Genomic DNA, 25,111 nt, shown 5'->3' with positions numbered 1-25,111 from the left:
CGTCGTGCCGACTTTCAAAATTCCATCGGCGCGATGTCGCTCAGGGAGCGTTTGCTAATTGGCAAAATGTCGCCGCGACGTCGGCAAATGATCGGAAACGCTGTCCGGCCGATGTTAGGACGACGCAACCGGAAATGCCGGCCGCTCCACGGAGGCGCTGTTCTCAGGCGTTTTGCTCATACTTATGGACCACTAGCTGCAGCAGCTGCTTATTTATAATAAACACGACACACCACTCTCAATAACAGTTGAAGATTTATTAATATTTTTCACAAACATACAAATAGATTAACATACTTTTATCACACATAACCATGTTTTACTACGTTTAAAACAAAACCAACAAGTTGTACTATAACCATGGCTGAAATACTGTGCAATAAAGATTTTAAATAAAAAGTCCATTGCAGCATTTACATTAAGACCATAGGAATATTTACAAGTACTTCAAAACATGTACACTAAGGGTGACTATAGTTTACTATAGTAAAAACACAAATCACTTGTGTAAGCACATGTTATAATGCTTATAATTTCTTAAATAGTGTTAAAGAAAATGCATGTTTCCAAGACTATAATTTTAAAATACAAGATAATACCAGTCATGTGTTCAGTATCCAAAAGACTTTCTTCAGGGAGTTACAATAATAAAAGAGGACACAAACACAAAATAAATACCAAGCAAATAATATTTACAGTAGTAAATAAAATCATACAAATTAAAATAATTGTCTGATAAAATTTTATTAAAGTCTGTAGTCAATTTTTTTTTACATTTTTTTATAAATGGCATTCAACAATTTGCAATCTCCTCTGAACTAATAACACACCAATAATATAAAATAATACTTTCTCAGAGATAACCAGTTTTTTTTAAGCAAACTAATGCACGACACAAAACAGATTTTGTCATTCTATATATATATATATATATATATATATATATATATATATATATATATATATATATATAAAATCCCTTAATTTCTGTTTAACGGAAATATTTTTTAACACATTTCTAATCACAATAGTTTTAATAACTCATTTCTAATAACCGAGTAAATAATATTTGACTAGATATTTTCAAGACACTTCTATACAGCTTAAAGTGACATTTAAAGGCTTAATTAGGTTAATTAGCTTAACTAGACAGGTTAGGGTAATTAGGCAAGTTATTTTATATCGATGGTTTGTTCTGTAGACAGTCGAAAAAAATTACTTAAAGGGGCTAATAATATTGACCTTAAAATGTTTTTTAAAAAATTCAAAACTGTTTTTATTCTAGCCGAAATAAAAGAAATAAGACTTTCTCCAGAAGAAAACATAACATTTTCTTGCTCTGACCTATATTTATATAAATAAAACTGGTTGTAAATTGTGTACAATGTTCCAAGAAAACAGACAAAATTAAAAGAAATAACCTGTCATTTACTTTTGTTTTATCTTGTGGAATGTTGCTTACACATAAAAGGGGATATATAGGTGGAATAAAAAGTGTGTCGCCATCCTCGAAATTGTTCTTGTATGTTGCCTTCATCTTTAGTCTTCACAAGTGAGGCTGGCCCAAACCGGGACTGCAGTAGCCAAATCTAATCCTTGTAGTGGGAACCCTTAAATAAAGCAAGAAACCAAAAGGAGAAAGATTAGGATTGCAGCAGTTCATATTACCACAAATATAAATTATTTGTTTCATGACATATAACTGGAGTATGTATTATGCAAGTGCCTAGCTAAAATGTGTAATTTAATTTAAACTTAAAGAGTGTGTCTGAGCACTAATTTTCAGAAAAGCCATTTGAAAGTTAGATTCCTTGTGAAATCATAATGAATGTTTTTTTTTGGTTTTTAGTATCATTGTGTTAGTATAAATGTGTCTCTAAATATATGTCAAATCTTCAGATACCACATTACATGCAAATTAAACTAAGTTTCGTCAACTAAAATGTCACACTGTACACCACATTTAATATATCATAGCTAGGGCCAGGAGGAATCTGCGGATGTTTTTTGCTATTTCTGCTGAAAATTTTGGTGGAAGTCTGCGGATTTCTGCGGAATTATTTTGGGAGTATCATAACTAAAACCTTAATATATGAAATAAAAAATAATATATTTTAAAGTTTTATTTAATGTTTAAAATGCAAATCCAATTAGATTGACTTTATTTGGTAAATAAAGCAAGTTTTTCATGTAACATATCTAGTAAGACAGAAAATATTACTGTACAAACTGCATTGTACATAAATCAGATGAACATTTTCACATTAGTCAATAATATTACTGAAATTAATAAAAAAACTGAATAAATATAGATTTACACACATTTACTCAAGTAAATAAACAGAATTAATGATAGGCTAAACATCTGCGGAGTTCTGCGAAAAATCCGGGTCGGCCTAATCATAGCTTTATTTCTGCTACAAAAAGGTTTTTCAGCAAACAACTTCTATTATATGTAGGCTATAGAGGAGGATATAAAAAGAAATGATATATTCAACTCTCTAATTAAATGCACCTTATGCAGCTAATCAGGTCTTTTAGGCTTATTTAAAAACATAAATGACGTGTTGACCACAGTTGAACAACGCTCAGTGAGAATACTTTTTTTCCACAAATTCTTTTTGTTCTAAAGAAACATGTCTGATTGCTAGCAATCATCAAAGAGCAAACTTTTTTTTTTTCAAATAAATACTATGCTTTTAAAAATAAACTTTTCATACATCAAGAATACTAAAAATATGTTTATTTAAAATGTTTTATATATAAAAAAAAACAGCTTGAGGAGAGAATCAGTACATTGGAATACTATTTTTTCAGAAGGATCAAGTGACACTATTAATTATATACATTGTATTAAATTCACAGTATTACTGCTTGACTGTATTAATTAAATAAAGCTGACACTATCAGAAGAGAATTTACCATACCAACCTAAAAGCTATGAAACAGTAGTGTATGTTTAAGATGTTACTTACTAGTCCTATTGTACTTTGGAGAGGTTGTCTGACAGGAGGATCCCTTCAACTCAGCAGAATTCTCAGCAGACCATCAGTGTACACCAATCTAAGAATAAAATAAGCAATTTGTTAAAAACCAAAAATATATATTTTATATTTCCAGGTTTATAGGAAAGAAGAAAGCTAAAGCAGATTTAAAATGTAGAAAAAAATAAAACCTATTGACAATTTAATGGCACAACATACCCTAAACTAAGCACGCTCAAATGGTTAATTTTAACTGTTAAGGATTCATTCCTTCATTGTCTTTTGGGCTTAGTCCCTTTATTAATCTGGGGTCACCACAGCGGAATGAAAGGCCAACTTTGCCAGCCTATGTTTTACGCAGTGGATGCCCTTCCAGCTGTAACCAATACACACTCATTCACACACACTTATACACTATGGTCAATTTTAGCATACCCAATTCACCTATGTCTTTGGACTTGGGAAAACCGGAGCACCCGGAGGAAACCCATGCCAACACGGGGAGAGCATGCAAACTTCACACAGAAACGCCAACTGACCCAGCCGAAGCTTGAAGCAGCAACCTTCTTGCTGTGAGGCAAACGTGCTACCCTCTGCGCCACCGTGCTGCCCTGTTAAGGAATCAGATTAATATAAATGAATTGACATGTTTATTTAGTGTCTGACACATTAAATATTGCATTTTTAAATATTGTTTCATTTTAAGATTTATTTCAGAATTAACTATAGAACCGGATATATCGTCACATTTTCATGCACAGCAGCATTTCCAAGAACATAGAAAAACAGAATATAGGCCAACTGAAAAAAAAATAAATTAAAAAATTCTGAGGGTATAATCTTGGATAAAAATATCACAGTTTCACAGTATTGTGATTACTGCTCTGAAATGTGTTTTTTTTTTTATCTCTGTGTAAAAAACAGCTACTTTTCCCCCATTGAACACAATATGTTTTGTTTTAAGAAACATTTAAAATATTTTGTAACAGTAAACATGCCAGGCTAAATAATAATTTAATAAAATAGTACTATCTTCATTAGACTCAAAAACACTGATTTCTTGTGAAGGCATAATAAGCTATTTGTTTTTCAGATGTTTGCTGAATCGTGAGCTGACCAGTAGCTTTTGATGTGGAGGGTCTTTTGCTGCTGTAAATAATGTTGGACTATTTTTTTAAGTCTTTGATAACGCGCTAAAAACCATATACAATGCATCCGGAAAGTATTGATACTTTACTTTTTCCACATTTTTAATGTTTCAGTCTTATTTCAAAATGGATTAAATTCATTAATTTCCTCAAAATTCTACACACAATCCCCATTATGTGTGTTGACCCGATTTTAGTTAATCATTTACAAGTCAATATTGCCTATATGGATTGTAATTTAAAAAAAAATTAACATGTAAAATTGCAGTGTTAAATGCAATGCCATCAAACATTTTAGACGCACCAGTGCAAAAAGCTAGTCTAGAGCACTTGGAATGCTGGTGTAGTTCTAGTTAAATTCAGTTCAGTTAAAGCTGTATATGCAACAGGTCTCAAGTAGAGGATATAGTATTTAACTAATCTTAACAACTAAACATTTACGAATCTGTATTAGCCAGCTCATGTACTACAATGTAACATACTGTATATTGCCACCTTGATACTTAAGCTTTCTTTAAAATATTTTGTGTTTAACCGATTAATTAATTCTTTCATTTAATTTTTTCTGTGCAATAGTATAGCTTACACTGGTGTATTTGTATGGACCCCCCAAAATAGCGGAGGCCACTTTCTGGCCACCCAAGTATAAACTTCTAGCCTAGCCACTGTGAACTACCTGTCTGTCCTGCTCCAGAACTCTTTGTCGGCTGCTTGTATGTCTGGATACAGCTGCACAAGTCTTTTAACACTGACAAATACAGCCTCTGCACATCCTCACAACCAGGAGAACAGAATGATCAGGAGGACCTGAAAAATATAACCAACTGAAATCAGTTGAAATGTATTTTGTCTTGTAATGATGGCACAAAAATAAATTATTTTTCACAAAGGATGTGCTGTTACCTATGAAACATTCTATAATGAATGATCTTTTTGATCCTGTTTCCTTGATGTCATTCACTCAAAGATGGTTTGGACATTTGATTGTATCTAAACTGTAATGAATTTAAGTTACACAAACATTGATAGCAGGACCATTGATCTTGTAACTTATACAAATTGTTAAGTATTGAACAAGTCTGCAACCAAACTAGTCAAGTTAATAATACTAATCTCAACTCAACTATGATTAGTTGTCTTGTTTCTGCTGCCCAGACGGTCACACCTGCTTATAAAAAAAGGAAAAAGTATGGTATTTTTACAACAATGAAACTGCAAACAACTTAACTATAAGGGGGTAAGCAGTGAGCATCTTTTATTATAAGCAATTTACTGAATACTTTGTCACTGGTATTACCTAAAAACCAAACGTCCCAAGTTTGGCTCATAGCTGTCCACACATCTGCCCAGTAGCTTGTGGTAATACTGAAGACACTGATCAGCTGGTCCAACTGAGTTTGGAGTTGAACTGCAATCAGGCATCCAATACTGCAAAGAAAGAGAAACTCACTTTGGGTTAACAAATAATGTAATCCCACACATTTCAAGTAATTGTGCAGTTAATTTTCTTAAAATGAATGAATGAATTCTCTTATTGAATTTTCTGAGAGCTTATGAATATATTTTGTCTTCCCAAAATAGCATGTACTGAAACACAAAATTATATAAATATAATTTAATAAGAGCGTGACGTGGTGGCACAATAGGTAGTGCTGTCGCCTTACAGCAAGGATGCTGACTCGAGCCGCAGCTGGATTAGCAGGCATTTCTGTGTGTAGTTTGCAAATTCTCTCTGCGTTTGGTGGGTTTTCTCTGGGTGCTCCGGTTTTGCCTACAAGTCCAAAGACATGGGGAACAGGTGAATTGGGTAGGCTAAATTGTCTGTAGTGTATGAGTGAGAACAAGCGTATATGGTTGTTTCCCAGTGATGGCTTGCAGCTGGAAGGGCATCCACTGCGTAAAACATATGCTGGATAAGTTGACAGTTCATTCCGCTGTGGTTACCCCGGATTAATAAAGGGACTAAGCAGAAAAGTAAATGAATGAATGAATGAATGAATGAATGAATGAATGAATTTAATAAGAGTTAAACTGATCTGTTAACATGTCTGTCAGGAGCTGATCTACCTGTTGTCAAACTGATGAAAATGTTTTCTCAATTTACTTTAACATTTTTGTGTTTGTTTATGTTTTTATAACTTGCAGCCATTGTTAAATTTAAAAGTATTTTAAACATGCATGGACATCTAAATGCATATAGGGCACATATCTCAAAACATTATGAAATATTTCCAGTTAAATCAATTTTGAATTAAAATGTATATTAATCTCCAGACTTGCATCTCCCTGATCTTTTTAAAAGAAAGGCCATTCGTTTGCTCATCACTGTTTGACAAGTGTCTGGCAGTCAGTCAAAAATATACTTACATATAAAGATGTTCATCAGCAACACGGCACTTAGGTTAAACTTAGACCTCCTTTTCAGTTGATGTGGAAAACAAAAGCAAAAGAAAGAAAAAACAAAACGACTGAATACAAGTTGCATATCATGCCTGTACAAATCAAAAATTATTCATTTAGGGCTTAAATTGACTTAAGGATGAGTTAAGGTGTAAGGGATGGGTGAACGGTGTAAATATACATGCAATTCATAGCTATGATGTAAAGCTAAATTTTCAGCATCATTACTCAAGTCTTCAGTGTCAGTTGATCTTTCAGAAACCTTTTTTTAAGATGTTGATTTAGGGCTTGAGGTTGAACTAATATAATGGTGATTATCAAATGGTGCTGATTTGCTGCTCAAGAAACATTTCGGATTGCTATCAATGCTAAAAACAGATGTGATGACAAATAATTTAGTGTAAACTTTTTTCTAAGATTTAATAAATCAATTAATCATAAAAAATTAAACAAAATGAAAATCACAAATATTACTTCATTAGCAGCAAATCTATATATTTACTAAGTTCTGAAGAATCATGTGATGTGAAATTTAATACCACTAACATGTTTCAATGTCAAAACTTTCTTAAAACAACTGCAATAAAGACAAGTAACAGATGCATAATATATAGACATGTAACATGTGCATAATGATGTGCAATGGAAATTCATATGAATTAATCCTATGCTTAAAGTTACCTGTCTTTCCTGTATCTCTGTGATCAGCTCCCTTCAGAAATTTAGGAATCTTGAGTTATATTTTTTTGTAGCAGGAGGTTATTCTCTCACTCCTGAAACCACAGAACACTTTTTTACTTAACATTTACTTTAAGATACCATGAAATATCAAAACACGATTGAACTTTTGATTCACGGTCCTTTACAGTAACATTACAATGCGTATTTTAGACTACATATGGAGTGCATTCAATAAAACATTGACAAAACCTCTCATCTACACATAAAGAATAAATAAAAGCCAAAACTTTAACAAACAAGTTTAACAAGAGCTAACATTAAGTAAGTTAACGTAATATTACCCCGACGCTAACGTTACCAGTGCTAATATGCTAACGGACTTTTACGAAGACTTACCACTCTTATATAACATAATATTCAACTGAATATTCATCAATTGCCAATAATAAATGTGTGAGGAACAGTTTTATGTAGTATTTGCTTTGTTTTAGGGACTAAACTTACCTGAAAACAGTCAAAACGGCAGCTTGAGAGAAGTCGTGTTGTGTCTTTTAGGTGGTGTCGTGTCGTGTTGTAGCTTCGTTTCCCATAGCAACATCCTCTCCGCTCCAGTGTTGGAAGCAAGACGCGCGCGCGCACATTAAAGTCTTGCAGTATTACATTTATAAACATGATCACTCCATAGACAATTTAAATAATAACCTTGTATTTTATATCTTGAATTTAAAAGGTATTTAGCAGTTTTATATACGCTATTATCTTTAAGACGAGCTTTATAGCCTACTAAACTGTTACAAAACAAACACTTTATTTGTGCATTCACTGTCAAAAATAAATAACCAATAAATATAAATGCAAGTATATATAAAACAAAGATGTCACTCTGTAAAAAGGTGTTTATTTTAATTAAACAGCCGAAATGCAAAACATACTTGATTTTTACACTGGGAAAATGTATTAGAAAAAGCCACAATAAAAAAAAGCAAACAGCAGTTAACACCAGAAAAAACAACGTTTTCATTATTAAAGCATAACAATAAAACTTTTTATATTTTAATGAATTGAAATCATGTATTGTAGGCATTTTGGTCAGTTTTACTGCATTAATGTAGGCTATTTAAAGCTGGACCGACCGACGCAGTTCACATGATGCATGTCGAGTTTGTCTAATTTATTATGCACGCAAAAACTTACTTGTAAACCAAATATGTTGCCGGATTCTTTCATGGGCATGAGAGATCAAGTGCTTATGAAGTGCTTCGTCGGCCTCTGGTCGTTAACCGACGCAGAGCCGACGTTTGTTGAGCTGGAACAATAGAACACACGACCGAACGATCCTGCGTATGTTTGGCCGACCATATACCGATGCTAGAATTAAAGGGGCCGACGTGTTGACCTTCGGCCGACGTCGGCCCAACGTATGTGTGCTGTCTGGGTAACCGCTAATATTGCCCATAATATATTGCACGTTGGACGTGAATTTGTTTAGAACAACAAGCTCGGGTGAAAGGTGTAAACAAACATGGCGGACACACGAGACCAACCTTAAATTAGAGATGCTTCGGGAAATTTGTTTGAATGACTGTTAATTAATATTTAGCCAAACGGAATATATTTAAACCGCGTTTTCCGTGTTATATTTCTTCTACAAAAACAATGTGGACTTATATCAAGATATGTTTGGACATTAACGTCCGAATGCATACTTACTCAAAGATCTGAGGAGATTTCTCTGCTTGAAAGACTTGCGTATGGCAAGTAGGTAATTAAATATGAAGGAAATGTGGATGATGTGCTTAGAGGATTGTCTGGGGGGTGTAACTAAGCAACATAACAATCTGTTAATGAGGAAGTAGTTTGTCCCAAAGTTTGCATACTGATCTATTACAGTCAAAAGTATATACTTTTCTTTTATTTAAAAAATATATATACTTTAAGGGTGTAGTATGTGAATTAGGCATAACTTTCCTAAAAAATTCCTAAAATAAAATTATGTAAAAAGTCTGAAAATACTTATGTCATATAAATATGCCCCCTTGTGTAAATTAATGATTAAAGTGCTGTAGTTACAAAAATGCTAATGTATGTTAAAAATGTAACACTTGGCTATTCAGTCGTGATGGACCAGCACTGCTTAAAATAATCATTATAGTTTTTTTCCTGTTGTTTCAAAGATTCACGCTAAAGGCACAATCAATTTCCCAAACAAGTCTACTGCAGTATTCAAAAATGTTAGCATCCTGTCAGAATTTTAAGCTGGACAAAAAAAAATAAAGACCCGTTTTTGTTGATAGGGTTTACTCTTTTTGCATGGTATTATTATTATTATTATTATTAATATTATTATTCGTAATATCGATAAACAACTGAGAATATGGCTATTAAATAAGAATATGGCTATTTAATATAAAACTTTTATTTTTCCAGTGCCCCCTCCCATCATCCCCCCAACCCTGACTGGTTCTTGGTGCCCCCTGTGCCGCAGCCCGTTAATAAAATCCTAGAATCACCACTGATGTATACATGAAAGTTAAGGGGAAAATGAAATTAGAGATTGAACGGTACCAGATCCAAGCCTGGACTATCATAAGGTACTCTTGAGTTTCATTTCCATGTGTATTTTATTCTGATTCCGATCAGTGTGGAAAATTAATGTCAGGCTGAGAAACCACTGGATGCCATATGGATCTAGATAAAGATGTTTAAAAGTGCAATTCCCATTGACAGGCAAAATCCTCATTGCTTAACCATGACATATAACAATAACTATTCAGTCTTTGTGCAAATTGCTTACACCTGAGATAGATTTTAAAATCCCACGCCAATGATTTTTTTATATAGTCAAGTTGAGGAAATGTGTTATTGTTACTTGTTTTCTTTCTTGAACCAAAAATCCAAAACAGATTAACACCATTTAATTGTTTATATAAAAAAGAAAACATATTGACTTGACTTTCTCAATCTAACAGATCATTTAAAGTGACAGTTAACCCAAAAAAAGAGAAAACTCAGTCAATTACTCACATTCCACTTGATCAAAACTTGTTTGAGTTTTTCTGTTCTGTTAAACACAAAAGAGGATAATCAAGAGTTCACACTTAGCTGATGATTGATAATAAAGTGTGTTTGGCATGCTGTCCTGGAAGAGAGTCCTGAGCTCAGGGTAAGGGCAAGGGCAAAAGGATAGTTTGAGCTCAGGTAGATCTCGAGAACTCCCATGCTTGTTTATAGCTAATTATAAGTTAGGAATTGCTATGGGGAGATATATTGCTGACTAAGAACTCATCTATGGTGCCAATTTGGTTTGGTCAATTCACTTGTGTTGCATGTCTTTGGACGGTGCATGGAGGAAACCGGGGAACCTAGGGGAACCTATGTGAGCACGGGTAGAACATGTAAACACTGCACAGAAACGTCGACTGGCCCAGTAAGGACTTGAACCAGTGACATGCTTGCTAACCACTTGGCTGCCATGCCATCGTATTTAGGAAAAGAGAGGAGGAGTGAGGGTGGAAGGGGGATACCTCAAGACGATGATAACTGAGGTAAGAAACTCTGGTTCTTTATAGTGACTTAGGAATCATCCGATTGGTAAATCATGTGTTAGCTAATGCAGGACGAGCTGTGGTCAATCATAAGCACGTGTTCCTCACAAAATTAATTTATAAATAAACCACACAAAATGTTAGCTGTTGACCTCCATTGTTTTTTTTGTTGTATACACGTCAACAGTTATTTTTCCACCAAAAGATGTTAATTAGACTTTTACAGAAGTGAGAAATTGCATAAAACATTTGTGAATTAAGCCCTGTTTTTATCCACTGAATCAGAGAACAAAATCACCATGTCCTGATAAACAGGCGCCAAATATCAAAAACAAAAATGGAATTTGAAAAGAAAAGCCACTGTGGGAAAATATAATAAATTACTTGTGCCTCAGAAGGCAAAATGCACTGAACGCAGTCATAATTTGGCACTAAAGAGAGTTCTAGGAGGACCAAACTACTTTAATGACGGATTTTGCATTTCATTTGCTCAATGTGGTCGGATCACTGGTTTGTCCATTAATGCTGTGCCATCGCACCCCGGTTCAGGCAGAAAATCGGATTGCCATTGCTCAGTATGAATTGGCTGTATGTGCGCCTGTTAAAACAAAATTACATGACTTTTTTCATTAAATTATTCTGTAAATGTGTTCCCATTATATGCACATTTTTATCAGAATAAAAGTGTATACCCAGCCTGATTTCACGAAAAATGGTAAGTATTTTACGTTTTGTCAGTTTAGTGGGTAATTTGTACGAATTCGTACGAGTTCAGTCGCACGAAAATGTACGATTTTAAAAAGGAGGCGTGGCACACAACCCCACCCCTAACCCCAACCGTCATTGGGTGATGAGCAAATCGTACTAAATTGTACGAATTAGATACGAATTAGCCACTAAATTAAAACGTTACGAATTTCCGTGAGATTGGTTGGTATACAAAATAGTCGTGCATATACATATATGTATTTTGTGCAAATGCTGGCATTTCCAATATTTGCAACAGTGCAAAAGATTCATAAATATAGGTGGATGGAGCCAGATATTGGCTACTGATTCGTAACAATATCTTCTTTATTGTTCAACAGAAAAAAAAGAAACTTAATAGTTTGGAAACGGTTGATGGTCACTCTTCTGGCTTTAATCTACTAGGTCAGCTTTTCTTCTCTTTTTCTCTTTTGATGCATGATGTCTCTGTATGGTAAAATGACAGGCAGTTGTAGAACACAGAGCTCCTCCTGGTTCCTCAGATGGCGTTATGGAAAACTCCACAGGTCCTCTCCTCCTCCTCTGTCTGAGAAATGAAACACATGAGGGACTGACGGTGGGCCTGGCCGTGGCTCAAACGCACCGCAGGTGGAATATTTGTGTTATTGTGGAAGAATTCACACTGCTCTCCAAGGTTGCTCTTCATTCCTGAATAGATGTTTTCAGTGGTGAAACCCTAGAGTGCAAGGAACAGTGTAACAATTACAGGAGTATCTGTACTGCAGATCTTGTGAGCTCATTCACATGGTGCTGATTGCTGAATGAAAGGAGAAACTCACTGTGATGAAGGACAAAGAGCTTCCCTCCTTCATGTTTGTTGGAGTTTGTGACATCAGAGCAAGCACTTTAATAACACTCACACTAATCAGGTCTGACCTTCTCTCTTTATCTTATGTTGAGCAGTGAAGCATTGCAGATGCTCTTTTTAAAAATGATACAATTTTTGTTTAATGTTGAAGAGAATAAGAAATCTGGGTCACATTTTATTTTGATGGCCCATTTATTGAATTTAGGTTAAATTGCATCTACATGCCAACTAATTTGCATTACATTTTAAGTAGACTGTTGGGTTGGGGTTAGGGTTAGTGTAAGTTGACATGTACTTGCAAAGTTTCTTCTAGCCAATTCAAGGTCTTTTTAGCAGCAGTATCAACAAATATTAAGCAAACAGTCTACTAATACTCAATTGAACCATTAAAATAAAGTGTTACCAAAATCTGTTGTAAAACTGGGTTGTCAAACTTTACACTTTAGACTTTAAATGATAGTATTATAATTAGTATTATTGCAGATAAGATAAGATTGATTGATTGATTGATTGATTGATTGATTGATTGATTGATTGATTGATTGATTGATTGATTGATTGATTGATTGATTGATAAATATTATGTTGGGTTTTTGCATATCAGTGATGTTTACCAGTTAATAAACATACGGAGTAACATTTTAAAAACATAAAAACACAAATGTGAAAGGCAAACAATATTATTATTACCATTAGAATTCTTAATATTATTAGAAATCTGTTGGTTTTAAAAGAATAGCTTGATCTATTGCCTTTTGAATATGTATGAATATGTACCATAAATAATAATTATCAATCAGCCAATTAATGAATCTTATCTGCAATAATATAATGTAATAATAATATTCAATCATTAAGATTTATTAATTTAAAAAGTATAAATAATAATTGTAATAATAATAATAATATACCATATTTATTTACAGATAGGCTTAATTATTATTCATTAATTTTCTATATTATTTTTGGTCTACTAAAACAGTAACAATTAAAATGTATTTTAACATGCACTGACAATAACAACAACAATAATAATAGTAGCAATACATACATACAATGTATTCATTGAATAATGCAATCTTCAAAAGTTTTTGTGATTCTGCTTTTTTATTTAACAAATATTTAGTATTTATGATTAAAAAAAAGTCAACATCAACAGATTTAGTTTGATTTTGTAGAACACAAAAAGTGTTCACGCTTAGATATTGCTTGATAATATTAGCAGATTTGGCATTCTGTCCTGGGAGAGAACTCTGAGCTCAGTGATAATGTGTTGGGGAGGTTATGTGATAGATTACAGTTTACAAATTACTCTATTTAAAATGTTATAAGGGATGTACCTTTTCAATTACTTTATAAAAGTAAAGTAATTACTTTTGTAAAATGATTACATCTGAATACTTTTTGATTACTTTTAAGCTATTAAAGGATATTTTTAACTAAATAATTTTCAAGCATTTATACCAAGCAGGTGTGACCTTACCATAACATTCTGTTCACTGTTAGAACTTCAAAATCTTTCATCACTTGAATTGAGATTATATTAATTTAATCTTAAAGTACAGCCACCCCAAAACTAGACCTTATAACAAAACACTGTTTATTGTTGTTACAAAATCTAAATTTTGTTTTTCGTGCAGGGGGATTTCTGTGGCATTTGCAATAACGCAATACATCTAAGCTATTTTTGCAATTTCCATTGTTATATCAAAGCAACCTAAATCCAAGTAAATCATATCTTAGTGATCAATAAAACTGTCACTGAAACATATGAGGCATAATTGTTCAGTTCAGTTATTTACTGTAAATAATATGCTGTACCAAACAGAAACAAATTATAGGATATAACAGCAAAAAACCAGGTGTTACACATTTAAAATACTATAGTAATTTATAGGAAAATGAAATATTTAGGAATGAGCATTATATTGTATATATATTTACAACTCTTCATTAATAAATTACACTACATAACGCAGTATCATTAGTAACTATCATGAACTAATAGTAATTACCATAGTATACTATAGCCTTTACAGTATATATATATATATATATATATATATATATATATATATATATATATATATATATATATATATATATATATATATATATTACTATAAAAAAATCATCATTTTCGCGGTCATATGGCTTTATTTTCATTGGCTACACATCGGCCTCACAGCTTCGTGTATGTTGGTGCCATCACATATTGATCCGCGATCAGTAAATGTAGCTTGTGTGGATGCTACTGCGCTATTTGACTAATAAAATAGCGTTGCTACTGAAAAGCTATTTGATTTAGAAAAAGTAGAGATGCTACTGAGAAATGTAGTTAAGCAGAAAAGCACTATAATAAATGGCCTTGGCAGAAGGCATCCTGCATATAAAAAACAGGCAAAGTAACAGATTAATATTAATCATCATATCCTAGATTTTTAAAGAAAGTTTTGAGATGTAACCCCATTAGTAATCTTTAACATTTTCGTAAGTAGCTGTAATTTAATTACACATTTTTTCTCAGTAACTGTAACAAACTACAGTTTCATTTTTGTAATTAAATTACGTAACGCAGTTACATGTAACTAGTTTCCCCAAAACTAGAGATAATTGAGCCCAAGGCTCCCTCCTGGTTGATAAGCATGTAAGGGGGTACGAGATCAAGTAGTTCTTGAGAGCTCCCCCTGGTAAAGGAGGAAATGGGGTGGATGGGAGATTCTTTAAAAAGAAGATAAGGTAGAAGATAAGGAAGTAATACTAGATGGACTATTTATAGTAAGTTTGGATTAATCCGATTAGCTTACTGATGATTATAGACTAGAGACCAGCCACAATCAATCATATCATATGCTCGTCTTGAAATGAATTTGTGCAACTTCACTTAATGAAGAATCCATAATGAAGTGACTAAAAGAATCATTCTAAAATAACTGAGAGAGAATCAAACCAGATAACATTGTCCATTGTCTTTCTCCCTACCTCTTACATCACCTAATGATAAAACCACTCTCTTCTGTAGATCCTGCAGTTCAGCGATACCTCTAATACTGCTCAGATGGACGGCAGAGAAAAACAGACGCAGCGAAAAAAGACAGAGAAAACATCTGGACAGACAGACAGTTGCGTAGCAGAGACATTCATCTTATCCGCATCCTTGCACGGTCGTCAGACTTGAATTATATTTTAATGCTTTCCATTGGGATGCGTCCCCGTGCCAGAATTATCATCATGTGTGCTTCGACACAAGGAGACAAACATTGCAGCCAACAAGATAGAGCTGCGATGGGAGAAGGAGAGGAATGGTGGAGAGACAGAAGAACTGACACAAAACTGAGGTTAGCACAATGCTACCTTACATCTGTAGAAAAGGTTTAAAAAAAAACATCCGCCATATGCATCTAGATATGGATGAATGATAATAGCATATGGCAAAGAACTCATGCACAATTTATTGTACAATACAATAACCAAATGCATATACGGACGAATATGTTTTTTTTTTTTCTCCCGTCTCCTGGCTGTGGTGCGGTGTCATTAAATTTGCAAAAATTCCATGCAGAAATAACATCTTGAAAGCTCATTAAGTGTCAGTCAAGTCATAAGCTACATGGAAAAATATAAAAGTCGCTCTCATTCACTTAGCCCCACGGCAACAGAACTTCCAAAGTAATATACAGCATAATGGCTTATTAATAACCCTGCATTAAATAATATCCTGAGCTGAATCTTCAGAACGCAGTGTGACTGAACAGGTCTCTTTGAACATGCCAACACCTTCTGAAATATAAATCAAAAAAAAAGAAGAAGAGAAGGCCAAAAGAGTTCAGTCTGCTTCTCTTGATTTTCACCAGCAGATTATCTCCACCTGTTCAGTTCACAAGCTGCTCTTTATAACTATTCATAGTATGTTTGACATTTGTTAATCCACGCTAATAATTGCTTTTAATTAAAGAGTAATCACAGTAATTGTAAACATTTCAGTCACCTCTGGAGATCTGAACAGCTGTTAGAAATTAAAATTTGACAATTTAAGCCCATTGTGGCACAAACTAAACATGTTTCAGAAGTCTTTGGGAATATAATCACCCCCCCCCCCCTTCTTTTCAGTACATAATGATTGCAGCATGGGTTTTAACACTTTGTCATTTCATGCACATTACAGTAACTTCATCAAGAATGTTTAATTGCAAATATATTCCCCTTGGGCTAGTCCCAGTACGGGACAAATACTTAGTAGCTAAAAAAATACAAAGATCATTTTCACAACACCATGTTCATTCATTTCTTCACCTGCACACGCGTCAAGCAACTGAAGCAGAGTAAACAAACAGAGGTTTATCAAAAGCATTTTATGGATATTTTTTTATACATTGGACATTAGGAAGGAAAATCTATCTGCACTGTAAAAACAAATCCGAAATTTTACGGTTTAATTCCGGCAGCTGGGGTGCCGGAAAAAAGTAAAATAACAACCGTTAAATTACAGAAATTTACTGTAACAAAACGCATATCAAATTACAGAAATTTAATAGAAATTTGAATTTAGGGAAATTTCTGTAATTTGATATCCGTTATTATATCCGTAAAATTACGTTTTTGTTTTACAGTGTGACTAACATCTAGCAGTTAAATGTGTCTGGGAAAATATTCAGAAGCTTTTATTTTCATAAGCAGTGCAGATGTGAATGCGTCTGAATGTTCTGATGGGCTGGAGTAGACGTCTCATGTCTGCACGTTCTAAATGTAAACGCTCTCTTTCTAGCAATTTTCCTTATGCGTTCACACAACACAGCATTTCCCAAAATTACAGGTAATGTTACAACTTCTCTTTCCGCAAAATTGCCAAAATGAATTTACCTGTATTTTCAAAAAGAGCCTGTTCACACACAGCACATACAGGCTAAAAAGTAATCCATCTGCAAATCTGGCTAGATTATTTCAGTTCACAAATTTGACTTTAATTTTTGTGAAATGGCTTGGGAGCAGTCTATTCAAAGGTACAGATTTAATCATTGTAAGCATTCTCTGGGATCAAACGGACTAGACGCTACTATAGCACAGTGATCTATCAGTTGAGCCCAGGGGTGTCCAAACTTTTTGGGCCAAGGGCCAGATGCAAAAAAAACAACGTTGTCGCAGGCCAAATTTTACACACATCACACAGACACGTGTGTATATATATATATATATATATATATATATATATATATATATATATATATATATATATATATATATATATACAGTTGAAATCAGAATTGTTAGCCCCCGTTTATTTTTTCCCCAATTTCTGTTTAACGGAGAGAAGATTTTTTTCCACACATTTCTAAACATATTAGTTTTAGTAACTCATTTCTAATAACTGATTTATTTTATCTTTGCCATGATGACAGTAAATAATATTTGACTAGATATTTTTAAGACACTTCTATACAGCTTAAAGTGACATTTAAAGGCTTAACTAGGTAAATCAAGTTAACAAGTTAAGGTAATTAGGCAAGTTATTTTATTACAATGGTTTGTTCTGAAGACTTAAGGGGCTAATAATTTTGACCTTAAATGGTTCATAAAAAAATTAAAACCGCTTTTATTCTAGCCGAAATACAACAAATAAGTCTTTCTCCAGAAGAAAAAATATTATCAGACATACTGTGAAAATGTCCTTGCTCTGTTAAACATCATTTGGGAAATATTTAAAAAAGAAGAAATAAATCAAAGAGGGGCTAATAATTCAGACAGACAGACAGACAGACAGACAGACAGACAGACAGACAGACAGACAGACAGACAGACAGACAGACAGACAGACAGACAGACAGACAGACAGATAGATAGATAGATAGATAGATAGATAGATAGATAGATAGATAGATAGATAGATAGATAGATAGATAGATAGATAGATAGATAGATAGATAGATCATAACAAGAATTGCTGCTTAATTGAATGCCTGTAATAGCGACACCCGGTGGTTATTTATTGAACTACGTTCATTTTTGTATAGCGGGCCAGATTCTATTGATATTTATAAAAAGCCTCGCGGGCCGCCACAAAACTGATTGCGGGCCGCAGATGGCCCGCGGGCCGTAGTTTGGACACGCCTGGTTGAGCCACACCAAACAGATTTTTACATAAATGAAAGGGCATTGTGTGTTATGCCTTAATTGTAGCTCCAGCACTATTTTAGTAAACTCCCCTGTGGATGGATTTTATTTCAAGAAAGTTAGAGGATAGGTTCATCTTTTGACACCGATGAATATCTTGTCCCTGAATGAATCAGTTTTCTTAATAAATCAATTAAAGCCAACCCAGCTAAAATTGTAGCAGTGATAAAAGCTGATGAAATGGATATGCATATTTGCAAGTGCTCTACAATCTGATACTAAAATGATGTCTTTTACGTTACTAGAGCATTTTATTGCTTTAAAGCAAGCTGCTTAACTGCATTAAACACAAAGCACAATGTCAGGTAGTTCAAGGAAACTTTTCAAACTCTTAAAACTTGAAATAAATTAATGTTTTTATCATTTTTTTTGTCTTACGCTAGTTCATTCAAACACTATTAAAGTTTCCATCACAGCTAAGTTGATAAGCACAATTGCAATTTACCTGTGTTGAAAGACTATTGTTGCACTTCCCTATGGATCTGCAATGGCATTCAAGTTGGTGTTGATTCAGTAGTTTCTTCTCACAGCTGGCTTATGGCTAAATGTTTGCTACAAAAAAAAAAAAAACGTGATATATGCCTTATAGCAGTGTTTCTCAACCATGATCCTGGAGGACCACCAACACTGCATATTTGGATGTTTCCTTTGTCTGTCACACTTATTTCAGGTCTTTCAGTCTCTGCTAATGAGCTGATGATCTGAATCAGGTGGGTTTGGTGAAGGAGACATGAAAAATGTGGAGAGCTGGTGGTCCTCCTGTAACATGGTTGAGAAACACTGCAAAAAGCAAATCGCACTGTTCTGTTCAGTGGGATGTCTGTCCATGGATCTCCTGGCAAGATTGGACAGGGTTGTGTGCACCAACACATTTTTTGTCTTGTTTCTAGTCCAAATAATCTAAAAATTCCTAAATCAAGAAGAATTTTCCAGACAAGCAAAACATATTGTCTTGTTTTGAGAAATAATATGCCAATATTAGGTGAGTTTTTCCTTAAAACAAGCAAAATAATCTGCCAATGGGGTAAGCAAAATAATCTTACGTCGAAAGAAAAAACAAGATTAATTTGCTTACGCCATTGGCAGATTATTTTGCTTGTTTTAAGGAAAAATTCACTTAATATTGGCATATTATTTCTCAAAACAAGACAATATGTTTTGCTTGTCTAGAAAATGGTTCTTGATGTAAGAAATTTTAGATATTTAGACTAGAAACAAGACAAAAAAATCTAAGCAAGACAAGCATTTTTTGCAGTGAAGTCGCTCACCAAAAGTTGCAAGCATGATTTAGGAGACTTTTTGATTTGTGAGGCAAATCTAGTAGCCACAGAATCTAGCTGTGCATCTAGTTAAAATGTAGTTATTCAACCTCTGATAAAACTTTAGAAACATTATTTTAGGGTCAAAAGTAGAACAATGCCTTAGTCAAGCCATCTGCAAGGCTGTGCGGAATGAAAGTACAGTATTGTTTAACAACATACGCTACTAATTGTTCAGCTGATGAAACACCTTCCTGGAAAAACATTCAGTAGGAAAGAACTTCATAAAACAGTTTTGAAAGCTGTGAGTTGTGAAAATGACATCATCTAAGACCAATCAGCTGCAAAAGGAAAGTTATTTGCTAACTTTGTTTATTGTGTAAGCTCAAATGGATCTGTACAACACATGTTTGTTCTCCCTGGACAATAAGCAAGATGTTCCTCATATATCAGAACATCCGATCACTGCTGGACCTGTGATGGATTGACCACCTGTCCAGGGTGTTTCCCTGGCCTGAGATAAGCTGGGACAGACTCCAACTATCCCTACAAAGTATGGAAGATGACTGGATGCTGGATGGACAGAAAGCCATTTTGCTAGGATCAAAGCATAGCCTCATCTCAGCACTGACGTATTTAGAGGGACTGGACAGCATAAGTAAGACACTTCACGAGGCCACCCTCCAAATAACTTCAGTGCTTCTTGGATTGTTGACAAGTGTGTGTTATTCATTCATTCATTTTCTCTTTGGCTTAGTCCCTTTATTAATCAGGGGTCACCACAGCGGAAGGAATCGTCAACTTATCCAGTATATATTGTATGCAGCGGATGCCCTTCCAGCTGCAAACCATCACTGGGAAACATCCTCTCATTCACACTCAAACACTACGGACAATTTAGCTTACTCAATTCACATATACCACATCTTTGGACTGTGTGGGAAAACGGAGCACCCGGAGGAAATCCAAGTGAACACAGAAAGAACATGCAAACTCCACACAGAGTCGCCAACTGACCCAGCCACGGCTCGAACCAGCAACCTTCTTGTGCGGCTAAAATCTGGGCTCTTTGATCATTGGTTCAACATGTTCACAGCCACTAAATGGCCGTGGCAAACAAATCTTCTCCTCAACGAAGTTCTGGCAGTGTCAGATTTCAGACACTATTCTGCAGATGACCATCAAAACAAGAAATGAGCAGCTAATATGATGACACAATCAGCACGACAACTTCAAACCGCTTTGGGGAAATGTCAAAACAGCTATTTTCCTGGTTTTATTATTAAGGCATGTTGTGAGCAAAAGTAATGCTACGGGTTGTTTATGTTTGCTGTGAGGTATCATTTCAGAATACAGGTTACTGAATGTGTCTCTGATGGAAGATGTCAAACTCCAGGGTAAGTTTTCTGCGAATCCATTGTTATTTATTTATTTTTTATTTATTTTTGACATCTTGATTGTCATTCAGACTGACATCATGACAAGTGAAATCTTGCAGTGTGACATGCTTCAGTTGTATAGGAAAATTAAAAATCGCATAATGTGAGCCAGGCTTTACACCGTAGCTTTATGGTCACTATATGAAAGCACAGATGCATACCATCGTTATCAGGTTATAAAAATTAAATAGGTGTTGGGCTTATTTGACCTTATCCAATCATGAGCCATCAGAAGCAGAAAATGGGGTGAAGATGACTCCTCAAAAACATATTACTTCTATTACTGCTCCCGGCTCCATTGCTTACTGCTCTGTTTCCATAGCTCAAGGCTTTTTTTTCCCCTTGACATTACAAGTTCAAGCACTTTTCAGACCTGCCATAAATTCTAGCTTTTCAAAGATCATGATGGAGTTTTTGTCAAGAGTGAGAGGGTTTAGTCAGTTCTTCAATCATTTTTGAGGTTTTCATGCATGGCATTCATTCAGCATTCTTATAAACGTTCCCTTTGACTACTTTCATCATTTTGCTGTTTTTTTAAATGGTGCCCAAAGAACTCTTTGACCCATTTTGTTTCAGTCTGACAGCCTTCAAACCACATGCTACAAATTGCAAATCTGTGGACTTTATTTAATATTAAAATGTAAATTTATTTGGCATCTCTGTGTCTTGTTCATCATTTTGGGTCAATGAATATTGGGCGGAGTGATAGGAGAATCGAATAAACAAGCAATGATACAAAAAAGAAACATAAATATTTCTCTGAAACCTTATAGTTGTGTATTTTCTCTGGCTGTAGAGGTTTGGAGCATCTGTTTCTGTCTAAAGATCCGCTGATGGAAAACCCCCTGGCAAGGAGAAAGAAGAATCTTTCACAAACAACCAAACACAAAAATGAATGAGCAAACACATTCTGTCAAATGTACACAAACACCCACTGTTAATATAGAAAAGAAACAAAAGCTTTAATGTCAAACTCTGAAATAGAATTTGATATCCAAATTGTGCAGCTCTTTGCATAGTACTTGTCGAGATTTTTGTCAGAATTTGCCTAAAGGGAACCCAGGTGGTGTTAAGGGGTCAAGGCAATTGTAGTCTGCCCTTTGAGCTCATAAATCAAACCTACTCCTTAACCTCTGGTTGTCTATACACCCAAAACAAAAGCCATTGGTTGGGTTTTACTTAAATGTGGATTGAAACAACCCAGCATTGGTGTTGCAGAATTAGAATTCAACATTTTCACATTTTCCAAAATTACATATTTTTAGTACTCTAAATTGAGCCTTTAGTGTCAAGTATAAGTCACCTTTATTTATAGAGCACCTATTAAATACAGAAACATATAATAAAAAAAATTTCTGTGTTGTTTAATCCCAAAATTTTGTAAAATATGGAAGAACCCGTGTGCTGTTTTTATTACAGTTTTAAACATATACACCCAATGGATGGGTTTGTCCATATTTTACACAAATTTGGGATGAAACAACTTAACATAGGGCAACATGCAAGAAGGTTACTGGTTCGAGTCCAGGCTGGGTCAGTTGCCATTTCTGTGTGGAGTTTGCATGTTCTCCCTGTGTTGGTGTGGGTTTTCTGCAGCTGTTCCGGTTTCCCCCTCAGTCCAAAAGACATGTGCTATAGGTGAATTGAATAAAATTAGTCATGGTGTATGTGTGTGAATGAGTGTATGTGTGTTTCCCAGTTCTGGGTTGCAGCTGGAAGGGCAGCCACAGTGTAAAACATATGCTAAATAAGTTAATGGTTTATTCCCGTCTGGTAATCACTGATGAATTACCGGACTAAGTCAAAGGAAAATGAATGAATGAACAACACAAAATATTTTTGAGTGAGTGTTGCTGTTGAAAAGCTTGTCAATTGTGAAAAAAGTCAGCTCCAAGTTGAAAAGCAGTATAATTATTTGATTCAGTTCATTGTAATAACTGTCAATGTTGCAAAGTTCGTTAATTATGAAACAAGTTTCCTGTATAAGCAGCAGAAATGGTGCGAGTGATGAACTGAGATTGAAAAAGACGAGCTTGATTAAGTGACATTGTGTTCATTCTGACCTAGAAGCTGAATTCTTGCCTTTTGTTGTCTCTTTTGTCTTTCCATTGGCTGTTTCAAGCTCCTTGTGCAAACAGAGGGATATTTAGAACCATTCGATGACAAGAATTAGCAAGTGTGCTTCTCTGGAGTGCAGCACATCATGTCCTGAGTGGAGCTTTCTGTCAGACACGCAGACTCTCCTCAGACATATCCCAGAGCCTTGTGTTTCTGACAATTGGCATTTTTTTAACCTCCAGTGACTTTTCACTTCATGATGTTACCGTTTTTTTCATAAAGAGAAAATGAATCAGTACATATGTGAAAATCTGAGCCAGATTTCACATTTACCTTAAAGAAAAGTGAAATCATTTCAGGTAGATGTAGCTACATTTAGATACATTTATTGTATATGTGTTACAGTAAGCTTGGATAAAGTATTTGCAGCCATCTTTTAATAAAAAACATATAAACAGAATGGGTTTACTATTTATATGAAAAAAAAAATGTATCTGTCTTACAATTAGGTAGAAAGCCCACCGATAACACAGACAATAACTGACAAACAAATGGCAAAACATGGCAAACTAACAACCAAACAAGGCACAGGTGAACTGCATAAGCAGTTACAATGAAAAGTAACATTATCAAAAAACAAGCAACCATATACAATTTTTAGAGTGTATGAGTTTCCTATTTGCGTTCTAAATGATTTTGAGATATGAGCTTAAAATTTTTTGCATTGCACGTAGCAAACAGTATGCGTGTAACAGTTCTCTTTCATACATTAGCATGACAGAGACTCTAAATGTACTCTAAATGTAAATAAAATTTTGTAGATTTTTACCCCAATTTTTAAATTCTGACATAGAACTACACCTGTAAGGCAGGGTATGTGAACTTACTCATAGAGGTAAAGTTGGTTTTATATTTGCACATTCAGACTTTCTCCTTAATAATATAGTTTCATAAAAAGTATTATTTGCAAACTCTAAACAGTGAAATCATTTTAGCAGTCAATGACTATCAAAGTACAACATGTTCACAGTCAAATAAACAGTGTTAATTTTGTTTTCAAGTCACACTTGCAGGTTATTTCAGACTGAATATTCAAAGTGCCCTGGTAAACAATATAGGGAGTGTGTCACAAGTTGTCACTGAATGAATGTGTGAATATAAAACCAAGTTTACCTTAATAACTTACACTGTTACGTTTAATTCTGAGCATTCAGTGTCCACAGTTTAATTAACCTTATGTAACTGTTTTTGCTGTCAAAAATGAGTAGTGTGTATCATTCAGCATAGTATAAACTTACCTGATATAACATGAGCACTGTAGCATTTTAAGCTGCAGAAGTCCATCATTTTAATTAGGTCGTCACTTCTTTCAGCTCCCTTTTAGCCAAAGATGTCTGCAGTCAGCATTAAAAGCTGTGTGGTGTACGGTAAATGTTAGGTTTTCTATTTTTGGACTTTGGCATCCTACTGCACAACACAACATGTTTACTATTGTCAGCGGTCTCTTTTTGCAACCGGAAACCTGTGTGACGTCATGTGTGGAGTAGGTTGGTAATTCTATAGCTTTAACAAATTTCCTTGAAATAACCCAAAAACAGCCAATTTTCACTTTTTTCTGAAATATATGTGTCCTAATAGTGTTTGTGGAACACACATATGACTGTCAACATCTCAAAAAATGTGTTTTGGTGTTTCGTGAAGGTTAAAAAGCAGGTTGTGTACTATGATTTGAGATGCATTCACAAGAAAACATTTGTTTACTTGGGATGAAAATGTTTTATATATTTTTTTAAAAATGTATTATAAAGCTGGACTTCAGTAGGAAACTAAAATGTAAATAGTATGTAAATATG

General features: G+C 34.3%; 2 long non-coding RNA genes and 1 other non-coding gene across 28 annotated transcripts; 1 reads left to right on the top strand and 2 right to left on the bottom strand.

Annotated features, from left to right (window-relative positions):
- Positions 1-242: 242 nt before the first annotated feature.
- Positions 243-7,801, bottom strand: LOC147832249 (uncharacterized). 24 transcript variants are annotated; one of them, XR_015518565.1, is made up of 11 exons: positions 7,718-7,801; positions 7,214-7,305; positions 6,500-6,549; positions 5,797-6,094; positions 5,430-5,560; positions 5,257-5,300; positions 5,036-5,127; positions 4,809-4,956; positions 3,420-3,595; positions 2,976-3,063; positions 243-1,610 (listed from the first exon to the last, which is right to left on the bottom strand). It is a non-coding gene; the product is annotated as an uncharacterized LOC147832249 (transcript). The 24 variants fall into 24 exon arrangements; XR_015518567.1 differs by having other exon boundaries at positions 3,429-3,595; XR_015518575.1 differs by having other exon boundaries at positions 3,524-3,595.
- Positions 7,802-8,595: 794 nt separating this feature from the next.
- LOC147832248 (uncharacterized) lies at positions 8,596-16,391 on the top strand. Of its 3 annotated transcripts, XR_015518585.1 has the most exons (6): positions 8,675-8,971; positions 9,641-9,804; positions 10,563-10,758; positions 11,847-11,910; positions 12,009-12,395; positions 15,357-16,391. It is a non-coding gene; the product is annotated as an uncharacterized LOC147832248 (long non-coding RNA). The 3 variants fall into 3 exon arrangements; XR_015518586.1 differs by lacking the exons at positions 10,563-10,758; positions 11,847-11,910; positions 12,009-12,395 and having other exon boundaries at positions 8,596-8,971; XR_015518584.1 differs by lacking the exons at positions 8,675-8,971; positions 9,641-9,804; positions 12,009-12,395 and having other exon boundaries at positions 10,373-10,758.
- A 2,482-nt stretch (positions 16,392-18,873) lies between these two features.
- On the bottom strand, positions 18,874-24,763 carry LOC147832247 (uncharacterized). The gene is made up of 3 exons (XR_015518582.1): positions 24,557-24,763; positions 19,303-22,045; positions 18,874-19,099 (listed from the first exon to the last, which is right to left on the bottom strand). It is a non-coding gene; the product is annotated as an uncharacterized LOC147832247 (long non-coding RNA).
- Between the last annotated feature and the right edge of the window lie 348 nt (positions 24,764-25,111).

This window comes from Danio rerio, chromosome 20 (genome assembly GCF_052040795.2).
Source record: "Danio rerio strain M-AB ecotype USA chromosome 20, GRCz13ab, whole genome shotgun sequence".
Taxonomy (NCBI): Eukaryota; Metazoa; Chordata; class Actinopteri; order Cypriniformes; family Danionidae; genus Danio; species Danio rerio.
This window is presented reverse-complemented; position numbering and strand designations above follow the sequence as displayed.